Genomic DNA, 12,192 nt, shown 5'->3' on the forward strand with positions numbered 1-12,192 from the left:
GGAAGAAAGAGACTACAGGAACTTTGCAGGCACTAGTAGCCTACTGCTCAGCACTGTCTTCCAGAACGCTTTGGTTTCCAGGAAGCCATATTGGGCTTATTTCAACTGCTACACATAAATACCAAGCCACCAGAGAAAAGGTCACAGGATATAGTCTTCCCTGTTACTTAACGGAACACAGCCCTCCATTACTACACAAAAATGATTCCAGTCTAAGACACTTCCAGATATTAACTGAGCACCAATAGGTACCCAGACACAGGCAGCTAAGGGAGATCCTTACTTTTTCTGCACATGGATTTCATTCTCAATAAGCACTGCTGGAGTACAGTCAGCATTAACACTCCGGAGGGTTTGGGGAGACTTTGTCCCCCATTTAGCTGTCTGAAATCTTCAGATCATTTTGTAGACCAAGAGGCAGTCTTCTAGCATTAAGAGACTACAGATCAGTTCCTTACTACAGTCTGCTGAGAACAGAGGCAGGCCTGCCAAGTACTATGCCGAAATGTTAAATGTCAGAAGTTAATTACACCACGGATATATACTGCAAGAGAAACTGTAAACCCAGAAGGTATTGCCTATCAACCTTGCTAAAAAAAATCATCTGAGACTTTGTATGGAGTACTTGATTACTGTACTTGTAACAAGTAAGCGTAATACCTTACAAAAAGAATTACACAAAAGAACAAGACAGATCTATGTACATATACTACATCAAGTGTCCTAAACAACTCCGCAGCTCAAGAGAAAAAAGCAAAGACAGAGCGCTAAAATATTAATGATTTTTAGATTTCAAAACAAATCCAAAATGCAAATCATGAGTGGGCTTTTCAAAGGTTTACAATCTTAGCCCCTTCAGTATGAAATTGTCCTTAAAAATTAACACAGCACTACTACTCTTCAGCAAGTAAAACCCCAACAATTCTCTCCTCCTTTTTTAACCGTAACATTCAATTTTGAGGTTTCAGACAATTTTACATGTCAACAACATTTAAGTCAGAACATTTCCAAGCACTTCACCTGCATTATGCAATGTTTGTTCTTCCTAAAGATTTACAAATCTAAGAGACATTTTACTGAAGCTGATTTAAAATACCCCCAAAAAACCAAGAAGATGCACGCTTCCAGGGTTGCGCAGTGATGAACTGTCAACAGGTTTCAGTCCCGGTCATTTATTTGTTGGAGCCCTAGCAGGTGAGTGTCCACTTTGTTGCTGGGCTCTGGCAAGGTTGCCACTTACATGGCAAAGCAAGCAGAGAGGCCCAGCGTTGGTGTGGTTGTGAAAGGGCTGCCAAGGGAAGGTGAGGACCAGCGGTAGTTGGTATTCAGGGCACCTTTTGTGTGGGAGGAATTGCTGGAAGATTTTAATTGCAAAGCTGGGCTGTGGTGAGAGTGAGAGCGAGCGTTGGGTCCACTGGGAGGCTAGGCTAGTACAGAGCTCCAGTGTTGGTGTGGCTGTGAAAGGGCTGCCAAGGGATTGATGTCATGGAAAAAGCCAAATGGCTTGGGAAATCTCATTATTTTATGTCATTTTTCTTACCTTGGCATATCCAGTCTCCCTCTGAGATGATAGAAGTGGTTCATCCTGCGATTCAGCTGCCTTTGTCTTGGGACGCATGTCCATCTGTGAGAGGTTTCTCAGCCCTGCTCTTTGCCAGTAGCTGTCATGTCCTGTCTTGCCCTGTCCACCAGCTGCCCTTGTGGCAGCTGCTGCAGACAGCTCATGTGGGTGGCGGACAAGCTGATTTACTGTGCAAATAAAGGGGATGAGAGGTTGCCTGTCTGGATGTGTACAGGTCTTCCCTACTGCCCTCAGATATAAGGCAGTGCCACCCACCACCACCCAGGGACTTGCCCTACACGCTCAGCTTGTGTACAGACAGCTGTGCTCAAAATGCCTCAGGGCTCCTCACATCTCCTGAAAACCTCCCATGTGGCTCCCATCAGCCACCAAGTAGCCCCTGGTCACAGGGTTTGGCCACACCTGTGCCATTCACAGCTTTCTTCATCTGCCAACAGGAAGGAGTGAGGGCAGGAGGAAGAGCAGGAAGAAGGGGAGGGACAGAAGGAAGGAAAAGAGGGAGGGAAGAAGGTTGCATTTGGCAGCAACCTCTACCTCCAGCAGCTAGAGCCAGAGCAGCTGACAGTCACCGTGGGAGAGGCTCACAATGTCCTCAGCAACTTCCACCACTTCTTTGCCCAGCGGCCTGGCTGTTCTGACAACTTTTCCAGATGTGCTCTTCATTCCTGAAATCGTGAGTTCTGGCTTCTTCCTGGGGAGGGCAGATCCTGTTTGCAGGGCATCCAGCACGCTTCATGCTGCAGGTGCCTGAGGGATGAGACCTCATACAAAGCATGTGGTTCAGGACCCGTGCCAGGTCTCTGAGCCGTAGGGGTCTGAGGGCAGCCCCTGGTGCCTAGATCACTCTCAGAGAAAAGCACAAGCCCTGAGCTGGGAGCTCTGAAGCTCTCCTTTAGTCTGCAGGGGATTTTTGTGATGTATCTGTAAACATTTTGTAATCTCCTGCCTAACAAAATGGAAGGGGTTGCTGGTAGGTTTAAACTAGGTTGCCAATTTGAGCCGATTAATTAATTGGAAGATGATTTTAGCAGCTGAAACAGGCAGAAGATAAACGGTTTGCTTAAAGCAGGGGCTAAAGGCAAGCTGAAGTAATTGTTCACAGCAGCAAAGACTCAAGGCTGCTGAAGCCATTCTGCTCAGCTGCAGTGTTCCCGAGCTGAAGACACAGAGCGCTGGACCTGGGTGCGTGGGCAACAGTGGGTGAGCAAAGAGTGAACAAACACCTTATAACTTCTTCCCATATTGTAGTTTCCTTAAGCAGGAGAAGATCATAACCTTAATAGGTTTGGCACAGGTGATTAAAAGCAGTTGCTGCGAGCACTGACTAGAAGATGGAAAGTTTCAACTAAAGTCTTTTTCCTGTGTCTTCTGCCCATGAAGCCTGCTCTTCTCACAACAGTTTGAGAGGCTTGTTCCAAAGCCTGAGTACTTTCATCCAGCACTGAGGGGCTTGGCTGAGGGTTGTAGAATGGCACTCAGATCACTTAATGCTAAAACTTCAACTTTGCCCTTTGTGACCAAATCCTTCCTTGCCACCCAAGTCAGTCCACACTCCTGGGATTTACAGCACTTACTTCATTCTCCTAGCTGTCGAGCAAAGAAGAATTGGAGTAAAGCAGGCGTTACTGATGTATAAGGAGAAGTTTGCCTCAGCTCCTCCAAATACGCTCTGGGGACTTGGTCTCTGCCCAGGGCCTGAGAGCATGGTCTAGGTTTCCTGCAGCTGCATGAAGGTGGGTACAAAGTCCCTGTGGAGGTTCTGGTGGGGCAGACACTTGCCAGCCACCTCTACCACTGGGTTACGGTGGTCCTGGTGCTGAACATGCTGTTGGCATCAGCATATTACGGTAGTGGCTGTGCCTTGAACTGTTTGTAATCCCTTTCTCCAGGGGATTTGGCAAGGCAGCTTGCTTAATGAGACGAAAATAAGCACCCTATCCTTTGGTTTGGGTAAGATCTGGAAATGTGCATCCTAAAGGCTAAGGAACCACCTGGGAAAGAAGAATGTTGCATAACTGGATTTCTCCATCTCTGGAGGCGTTATGACTCTAGGTCGTCCAGCTGTATTATCTCTGTGTACAAAAGGGGCAGCTGCCTCATATCACAGCATTCAGAAGGACAAAGAGTTTCTCTTTCTCCGTAGTGGAATCCAAGGTTGCCTTCAGTGGACTAATATGGTAACCACAAAAATATTTGTCATTTCAATTGCTAAGACAGATGCGAAAAAGCCAGAAGGTCCTGCCCACAGCTCATACGATTGCCACATCGGGGTGCGCTGATTAAGAGCTACCATTTTTATTCTGTGAGGCTGGGTTTCATTCTTGTAATCTATTTCATTTGAAGAGTCTTCTGCATATCTGGATAGCCAGGCCTAGGTGGAAAAGCTGAAACAAGCTGAAAGCAGATATGTTTGCTTTGTAAAGGCTATTTAAAAGATTTTTTTTTTCCTTAGACTGTTGTCCCCAACCTGCTGTGTGTTTATTGGAAGCCTCTTGACCCTTTCCTCATTTCTATGACTCTTCTGAACCAAAGCCAGTAATCAAACCACGCAAACACACTTGTCTGAGTGAGAAATCGCATCCTGCAGAAAGGAGAGTTGGGGAGTGGTAAGAAATGAGAAGTGATACTTCTTCCCCCAACCTCTTATCTCACCCCACTTGTGTTGGATTTTAATGGAGCAGCGGTGAGGTTTTCTCCAGGACCTTTAGCTGCAACGCACTCATGGTGTCATTGCACGATTTATTACAGGGACTGGATTAGTTTTCAAGTGTCAGTCTTTGGTTGTTATTAGAGGCAGCAAAACAGCAGCACTTTGGACAACCTATTTGCACTCAGATATTTGCAAGGTCTCAACCGCATCCTTGATTTAATGTATCAATTTGTGTAATGTAACCAATGAACTTTCCTACAAATGTGGGTGGCACAAATGATGTAACATTTTCTGAGTATTGTAAATCAGAAACGTTTTTCTCCACTTGCAAAAAGCCTCCAAGGAAATGGAAATGCCGTGACCTGTATGAGTTGGCACTTGGATGGTGGCAAAGGCTGGCCTGGGATACACTGGCGATCAGAATGCTCTTAGAGTCAGTGAGGCTGTCTTACCTCTGGAGATTTGCCTGCGAGCCCAAGACCAGCCAGTGATGAGGGATAGGTCCCCACAGCAGCACCAGTCTCCACGCAGTGTGCGTTCAGCCGAGAAACTCCTCATCATAGGATGCTGCATAGACTAAACTTTGCACAGGTTCAAGAAACAACTGGGCTGATTTGAGGCAGAGAAAAGCTGCTGAGTGTGTTGTAGTGCAAAGACACCGTTTGCAGCTCAACACTCTGCAGCATTGGACATTGTGCTCTCATCCTCTGGTGTAGGAATCTGCTGGTGGAGAAAAGGTAGAGCCTAGATGTAGCTGTCCTTGTGTTCCCCATCCCACCAAAAAACCCAAGGCAAACTCCCAAGCCTGGGTGAGAAGAATGGGGTCCCACCTGCTACTGGAGCAGCAGCTGGTGCATTGTGCAGCTCTGGTGTAGCCAGCGAAGGAAGACCCAAATAGCTGGAGCAGCAATACAAGTCCTCCTTCCCAGGAGAAGCTGGGAGCCCCAACCTTATTTCCCCTACCAGAGAGCAAAACTGGCGGTATTGCCTCTCTTCAGCTTGTTCTCTCTCCTTTCAGGGTAACATTTTCACGTGACCTTCATTAAGGCCACGTCTGTGCTGTTTGTGCAGCTGAGCTGCCTTTGACAGCACTCCTTTCAGGTATCTGCCACACTGGGTGTGAAGCAAACGTGCCCTACTGGGATAAGCTTCCCTGTTCATCGACACCAGCCTTCAGAAATGTCTGAACCAGCCTCCTGAGCACACTGATGTGGGGAGGGCATGAATGGCAGTGACACCAGGAGGCAGGGCCACAGGCAGGCTTTTTTTGGGTCAAGATCAGAGGCAGGTGCTCCCAGCTAAATACCCAGTTTCAAGTGGAGGCTGGGAAGAACTCAGAGGTATCCCTGCGCTATTGCCATGTGCAGTGCTAGCGCCAGAGGTGTGCGTGGCCTTTGGCTCTGCCCTGGATAAGCCGATTTATCCCATGCTTGCTTTCTCTCCCACTTTCACTTGCAGATCTTTGGGGGCCTTGTCTGGATCCTGGTGGCATCCTCGAAGGTCCAGTTACCCATGCTGCAAGGCTGGGTGATGTTTGTCTCTGTGTTCTGCTTTGTCATGTCCATCACCCTCCTGTGCCTCTACATCTGCGGTGCACATGGGGGCAGTAGCTCCTGGGTCACCTTGGTAAGTGGATGGGACAAACCTCAGGGCCTCTCCCCTCCCTGGTACCACTGGTATACAATGGTCTCCTTTGCTGCTACTGCACACCAAATTGCCGGCTGGGGCTTGCTTGTGTGGGTTCCTTTTTTCCCCCCTTTGCAGTGTGCTCCCTCCTGGGAATGACTGTGTCATCCTTGGTTCTTAGGCTGTCATCTGCCAGGAGACAGCATCTCTGTTCTACCTCAGTATGGCCGTGTTGGAAGCCTACTCCACCTATATCAGCTTTGGTCCTGCCAACGCCGTGATGATGACCGTCTACCAGGAGAACGTTGCTGCTGTGGTGAGTGCCTGGCAAGCAGGGGAAGGAGAGGGCAAAGCAACGCAGCAGGAGAGGGCAAAGCAATGCAGGAGGGCTGATGTGCAGGAGGTGGCAGCACCTAATGGTTTTTAAAACGGCTGAAGGCTCAAAAAAGCACGTGTTTTTGTTCTTAAAAACTAGGATCACAGAAACATCTCCTGTGTCTAGTTTAAACGAGTTGAAGATGTTGTTGTGTCAGCTTGAGGGTTTCTAATGTTATTTTTAACTCTTTCAGAGGGAAATGAGCACGCGCATGTCGCCCTCCGTGAGCGAGGATGCCGTGCCCAGGCTGAAGCCCGCGCTAACCTCGAAGCTTGCATCCCGGAGTTGAGCACAGAGAGGCGTCACCCTGTGAAGGCTTGGTGTGTTGTAGCAGCTGGTGCTGTGAGGTCTGGCGGCTGGCAGCAGGGGGGAAGCGGCTGCTGGGGGGTTCCCTCATTTGCATAGCCCAGCCCCCTCCGCGTGCATCGGAACGCCTGGGTCCCCCCTGTGGCAGTTTTTGACCGGTCCCTGCCAGTTGGGTCAACGGACCCAGCGCAGGTGGCGGATCCCGCTGGGGCTCCTCTGCCTGGGGTAAATCCCTCGGTATTTGTGATTCAGAAGAGGTGAAAACCGAATCTACGGGTCTCCTTAGACAACCTTCAGGAGCCGTGGGCTGCAGATGGGGGGGCGCCCCCCTTGTCTGCTCCAGTGACTGGTCCCATCGCTGATCAGAAGTGGAACAGCTTGAACAGGTGAATCTGCCATTTCTCTCCTGGCCGTTGTGGGAGCTGTTTCGGGGGTGAGGGAGTACCTTGAACTCACTGGTTATATTGACGAACTCTCGGTTGCCTAAATATGGGACCGAGGCTGGCTCAGACATGGGTGTCTACATTAGAGACATCCATGCTTAGTCAGATGAATCCCACCCCAATCTCCTGTGTTCCTCATCAGGTCTATGACAGCTCTGCTGTTAGCCTTTACTGAAGCCAAGTACGGTTTCTGTCTCTTTTCTTTTTCTTTTTCTTTTTTTGTTTTGTTTTGTTTAACAGAAAGGAAACCCAGTCTTAGACATTCATTTGCGGAAGAAAGTTTGTGTTTGAAGATCACACTTGGATCTTCAAGTAAGTCTAATTAGATGCCTCTTCCTCTCCTGCTCATCCCTCATAGGCTTGGGCACTGTCCGTTTGTCCTGTTTCTGAGGACCGCTGCCCAAGGCACCTAGCATTGCACATGGACAGCCTGTATCTCCCGTTGCACCGTGAATTTTGTTAGCAGGAGTGAAGAATTTTTAGGGTATAAGCTAACTGAATTGCACTGAAGTGAAAAAAGTGCTGTATAACTTCCAAGAGATAAGAACGGAATATAATTGGAAGAGAAATATTTTCAGCAAAAGATGCTGAAAAAGCATCTTTGAAAAATTATGAGCACAGCGCTATGGTTTTTTATTTAGGATTTTTATATGTTTTAGATTTAGAGTTTGAATTTCAACAAATTGAGTTGAATTGGTGTGGATAACATATTCAAAGGGCCACGTATTTCTTTCAAAGAAGAATAAACAAAGTAGCACCTACAAAGACTGTTTTGGCTTTCAAGTGTTTTTGTATTTTTGAACCCAAATCTGCAAGTTCCTGTTAAATTAAAGTGTTCTAGAAAAATGTCACAGATTGTATGATCCACCCTTTCTAAAAAATTATTGTTGATGTTGCTTGGTTGGGCTGAGGCCCCTCAAGACATATATCTCCTTTTGTTCAGAAGACTCTCGGGCTGCAGCAGGCACCCAGACATCACAGAGATAATAGAGGATCCCGAAAAGAAGTCAGCAAGTTACAAAGGAGGAATGGGCAAGTAAAAGGCGAAAGCCTGAATCCCATCTGTCCTAAGCAATGATCTGCTCAGCTCTGGGCTGGTGGCACAGGCCACCTACAATTCAGGGTCTCGGGCACAAATCTTGTGCACTTAGGTGCTTACGTCCTTCCTCACAAAGGAAAAGAACATTAAAAGGAGATGCCTGTTACTTAGTTCAGTAAAGGGAAAAGAAACTTCTACTTAGGTCTGTTTGCCTCTTTTGGAGGCTGGACTTGAGCACAAAGGAGACGAGTGCCCTAGTAGCAGGCCGCTGAGCAGGCTGAGGGGATGCAGGGAGTCTGCTCCCAGGGAAGCTCTTCCACTTTGTATAATCTAGTTACTCTTGTATTGGGGGTTTGAAGCCAAGTACCCAGCAGGCACACCATAACTCTTCTCTCTCTCTCTCTCTCTCTCTCTCTCTCTGGCCCATTAATTGTCCTGATACCACTCCAGATCTCCTGAAAGTGGGACGCCAACTGTTAAAGGGAGATTCTCGCCTCAGGATGCCTGCAACCTCAAGCTCAGCCTCGCGCGTGGTCCATGAGAAAGCCACGGCTCCAACTGCAAATCTGAGTAAGTAGGGGATGCAGATATGGGACTTTTGCAGGGAGCACCTCAGCCGCTGGGCTGTTGGACAAGGTGAGACCTGTGCCAGCCAATTCACCTTTTAGTGCCAAATGCCTTTTGATAGAGATGCAGGTCTCCTGGGGACTGTGGGGACATGCTCCTCCTCCATCTGGAAAAGGTGGCTGAGCTCCTGGCGTAAGAAGGGCACTGAGGTTTAGAGGTCAGAGTTGAGGCAGGTATGGAAGATGGCAAGAGCTGTGATCTTTAGTAAAAAACAAAAAAGTCTTTTTTATATTTAAGAACCTTTTTTTCTCTCTTCTGCTCATTCATTATGGAATATGAGTCAAATAAGAGAAACCGATGCTATACACACTGCACGCTCTTAAGTATCTGTTTTAAAATATGTGTGAGGTCAAGCTGGAGCAGGCTTTGCAGTTTGTGTATCTACTGCAGCAAATGCAGCAAAAGCCAGAATCCTGTGTTGCTGTTAAATGGTTTTCTTTACAGTTTTCCAGCTGTATTCCTCCTCCCCATGATAGAGTGTTGCCAGACTGATTAGAATACACAAATTGTATTCCCTTAATCTTCCTTCATAAACAGTGCCCTGTAATCCTGTCATCATTGTTGTTGACCAAATCAAAACATTAAAGAAAGCCTTTCTCTAGACTGAACAAAGACAATCTTCAATCTAAAATATTTAGAATGCTTAGAGATATTTTAAGGCTTTAATTAATGTACTTAATTAAATACATTTTAAATTTATTTTTAAATTTTAAATTTTATATTTTAAATTTATTTAATTAAATCAATTTATTTAATTTTAATTTTTAAATGTAATTTTTTTAAAATTAAAAAATGGAAAGGATTTAGTTTTAATTAGGAATTAGTTAAATTAAAGCAATAAAAATATCAAAATATTTGTACCCCTTTTTTAAAAGAAGAAAGGAATTTGACAGTTCTCAAAATTTAAGCATCATTTCAGACAGAAAGTAGAAAATTCTGTTTTTCCATTATCTGGCCATGTTTGAATTAAAATCAGAAATAGTTTCAGTGCTCTCTGAACTTTGTTTTTTGGTGACCAAATCACTCAGAAATTTTTTTTGTGTGCTTTAGAGTGACATCTTTTAATTCTTTTTGAGCAGTGTTGAGTGGATATGTCTCTATATTCCTTCTGTTTATATATCTGTATTTGTATGCAGGCATAGAAAGCTAAGGGAACGTCTTTATCTTAGCCATGCAAATCTGACTGATTTGGTTTCACTGTGGTATATGGACATTGGGGAAGTTGGTGGTTAATGGGCTCAACAGTGGAAACTCAGCCATAAACAACTAAGCAGGTCTTTGCAGATAGCGGTGGCATTTTGAACATTTGCTTGCTTTTACGTACCTAGCTATATAAATCCTGGGGAAGCTGTGTTTTAGATGCCTTCAATCTCTTTTGGTCCTCACCTGTCGTTATGATTCCGAGATTAGGAAGAGCCTGGAAGAAGGGGGAAATGCATGCCCAGTCCCTGTTCCAATAAATAAACCACAATTATGAAAAGAAAATAAAACCCAGCATCTGATAGAGCAACTGGACAGAGGTTGCCCAACTTTGCCCAAAACTCTAGATTGTAGAACTTACTTTTCTCAGGTGTGTTGGCTGCAGGGGTTAGGCAGGGTCTCCTGATGGAGGCAGGGGAGCTGTGGGAAATTCAGGCCTGTTTGGATTCCACTATGTATGTAGCAACGGGTGACAAAGACGTGCAGGCACCCTAAACTGGGTGAATCTGTGGAGGAGCTGGAGAAGGCCCCGATAAGCTGAGAGGACAGGAACCCCATCTCCTCCCCTGGTTCTTACAGCTGGACGCAGTGCGTGTCCCAGGTGGTGTGATGGGGAGATGATGTGCAGCCTCCTCCCAGTTCAAAGCTAAATCTGGCCCTGCAAATCCCAGGTGGATCCTTTCTCCAGTAAAGCAGAGAGCAGAAGAGAGCTTTCCTTGGGCTGCTTTTGTGTGGACCCTGATGTCTTTTGTGTAGTGTGAAACACCCAGCCTGGTCTTTGGAGAGGAGCCAGGCACCGAGCTCTTTTAAAGCTGACCTGCTTCTAGGCATGCCCAGAAACAAGAGTTTCACATAGCTGAGACACTCTGCTGATTGAGAGCGGGATTTCTCAAGTGAGGTGGCAGATAGGGAGAGCGCTACTTCCAAAATTCCCCCCGTGGAGCTGGGGCCCTGGCATCCTTTCATAAATCCTGCTCCAGCCGCTGCAAGGTGGACATCGCTTCCCCAAGGAGCTTGAAATATATTACTTTTAATGTGTTGTAACAAAACAGTAGATGTACCTTATAATACCGTATCTTAGGTGTACTGTTATGTAAGCTGTGTTTAAAGGAAATGAAAATTCTGCAGAGTTTGTTTTGTATTTTATTTGGATTACAAGCCTTGTCTTGCTTCCATGTTGAGGCATTTCATTACAGGTCGTCTGTTCCTCCCTTCTGAAATTCTCTAAGTAATAGGAAGTTGTTGGCTTTCGAAGTCTGGGCACCTGGCACGCTGTGAGTCTTTGTTCAAGTTGGCAGAATACGGTGTGACCGCAAACCCTCAAGGATTAATAGGCTGAAAAAGCACAGGCTTCATGTCTGTCCTTAGTGTTCCTTAATGCTAAGAGTGCTACTGGGGGGAAAAACAAGCAAATGACAGCAGTCGTAACTTGACATTCATTGCTTTGAGACCCACCTTGTCTTTCTTTATAACTATAGAAATATAGTTTAGGCAACCAATCAATATACTGGGTAGGGTTTTACTGTTCATTTCAGTAGATGGCACTTGATCTCTATTAGTTTTTTGTAATAATTTCAAGGTGTGCGGTTTTCTCTTCCCTGTTGAAAACATGTAAAACTGATTTAAAATGTTTTATGCACATTAGAATGAAAACCATGTGCCTTATATTAAGGGTGATTGTGCAAAAGCTTTCAGCTGAATCAGGTTGAGCATGTGATTTCATGCGTTTGCATATATGCTGTGGACACATACCTGCAGCATTTGCTGCTGTGAATGCATGCCTGCGGGGTTTGTTGCTGTGCACCAGCCAGCCTCTCTCCTCCTTGTGCATTGGACCCAGATTTAGGAGATGTGTTGAAGAGGCCTCTGAAAGCCCTTTGTTAAACTTCTGCCACCAACATAACGGGACGGCTGGGATGTTGACCTAGTCTATGACGGAGTTCACTCCCTTTCTGTGTCCTGTTAAGTCATCCCTGCCAAAGATGATGTTTTCCAGCTTCTAAAAGTACTTCTGACCAGCCTATTCATTTCTATTCAAGCACACCAGGTAGTACTGCCAGGCATATGAGAAAACTCCTGAGGTGACACCACATGCTTCCTTATTAAAGACTTGTCCGTAGGTGGATTTACACATCACGGAGGTTTTTCCAAAACTGTCATATACAAGTTGAGTATCATGTTATACATCTATTGGTATTTCTTGAACCTCCAGTCTCAATGTTTCTAATGAGGTTGGAGTAGCAAAGTAGCATCCTTCCATCTCTGACCGAAAGAGCCTTTTGGTTTGAACAGAAAGATAAGTTGTCCAGACTGTTCTCTTCTCCGTGAACATGTGTTCCCCCA

The sequence above is a fragment of the Phalacrocorax aristotelis genome, chromosome 3, assembly GCF_949628215.1.
Source record: "Phalacrocorax aristotelis chromosome 3, bGulAri2.1, whole genome shotgun sequence".
Taxonomy (NCBI): Eukaryota; Metazoa; Chordata; class Aves; order Suliformes; family Phalacrocoracidae; genus Phalacrocorax; species Phalacrocorax aristotelis.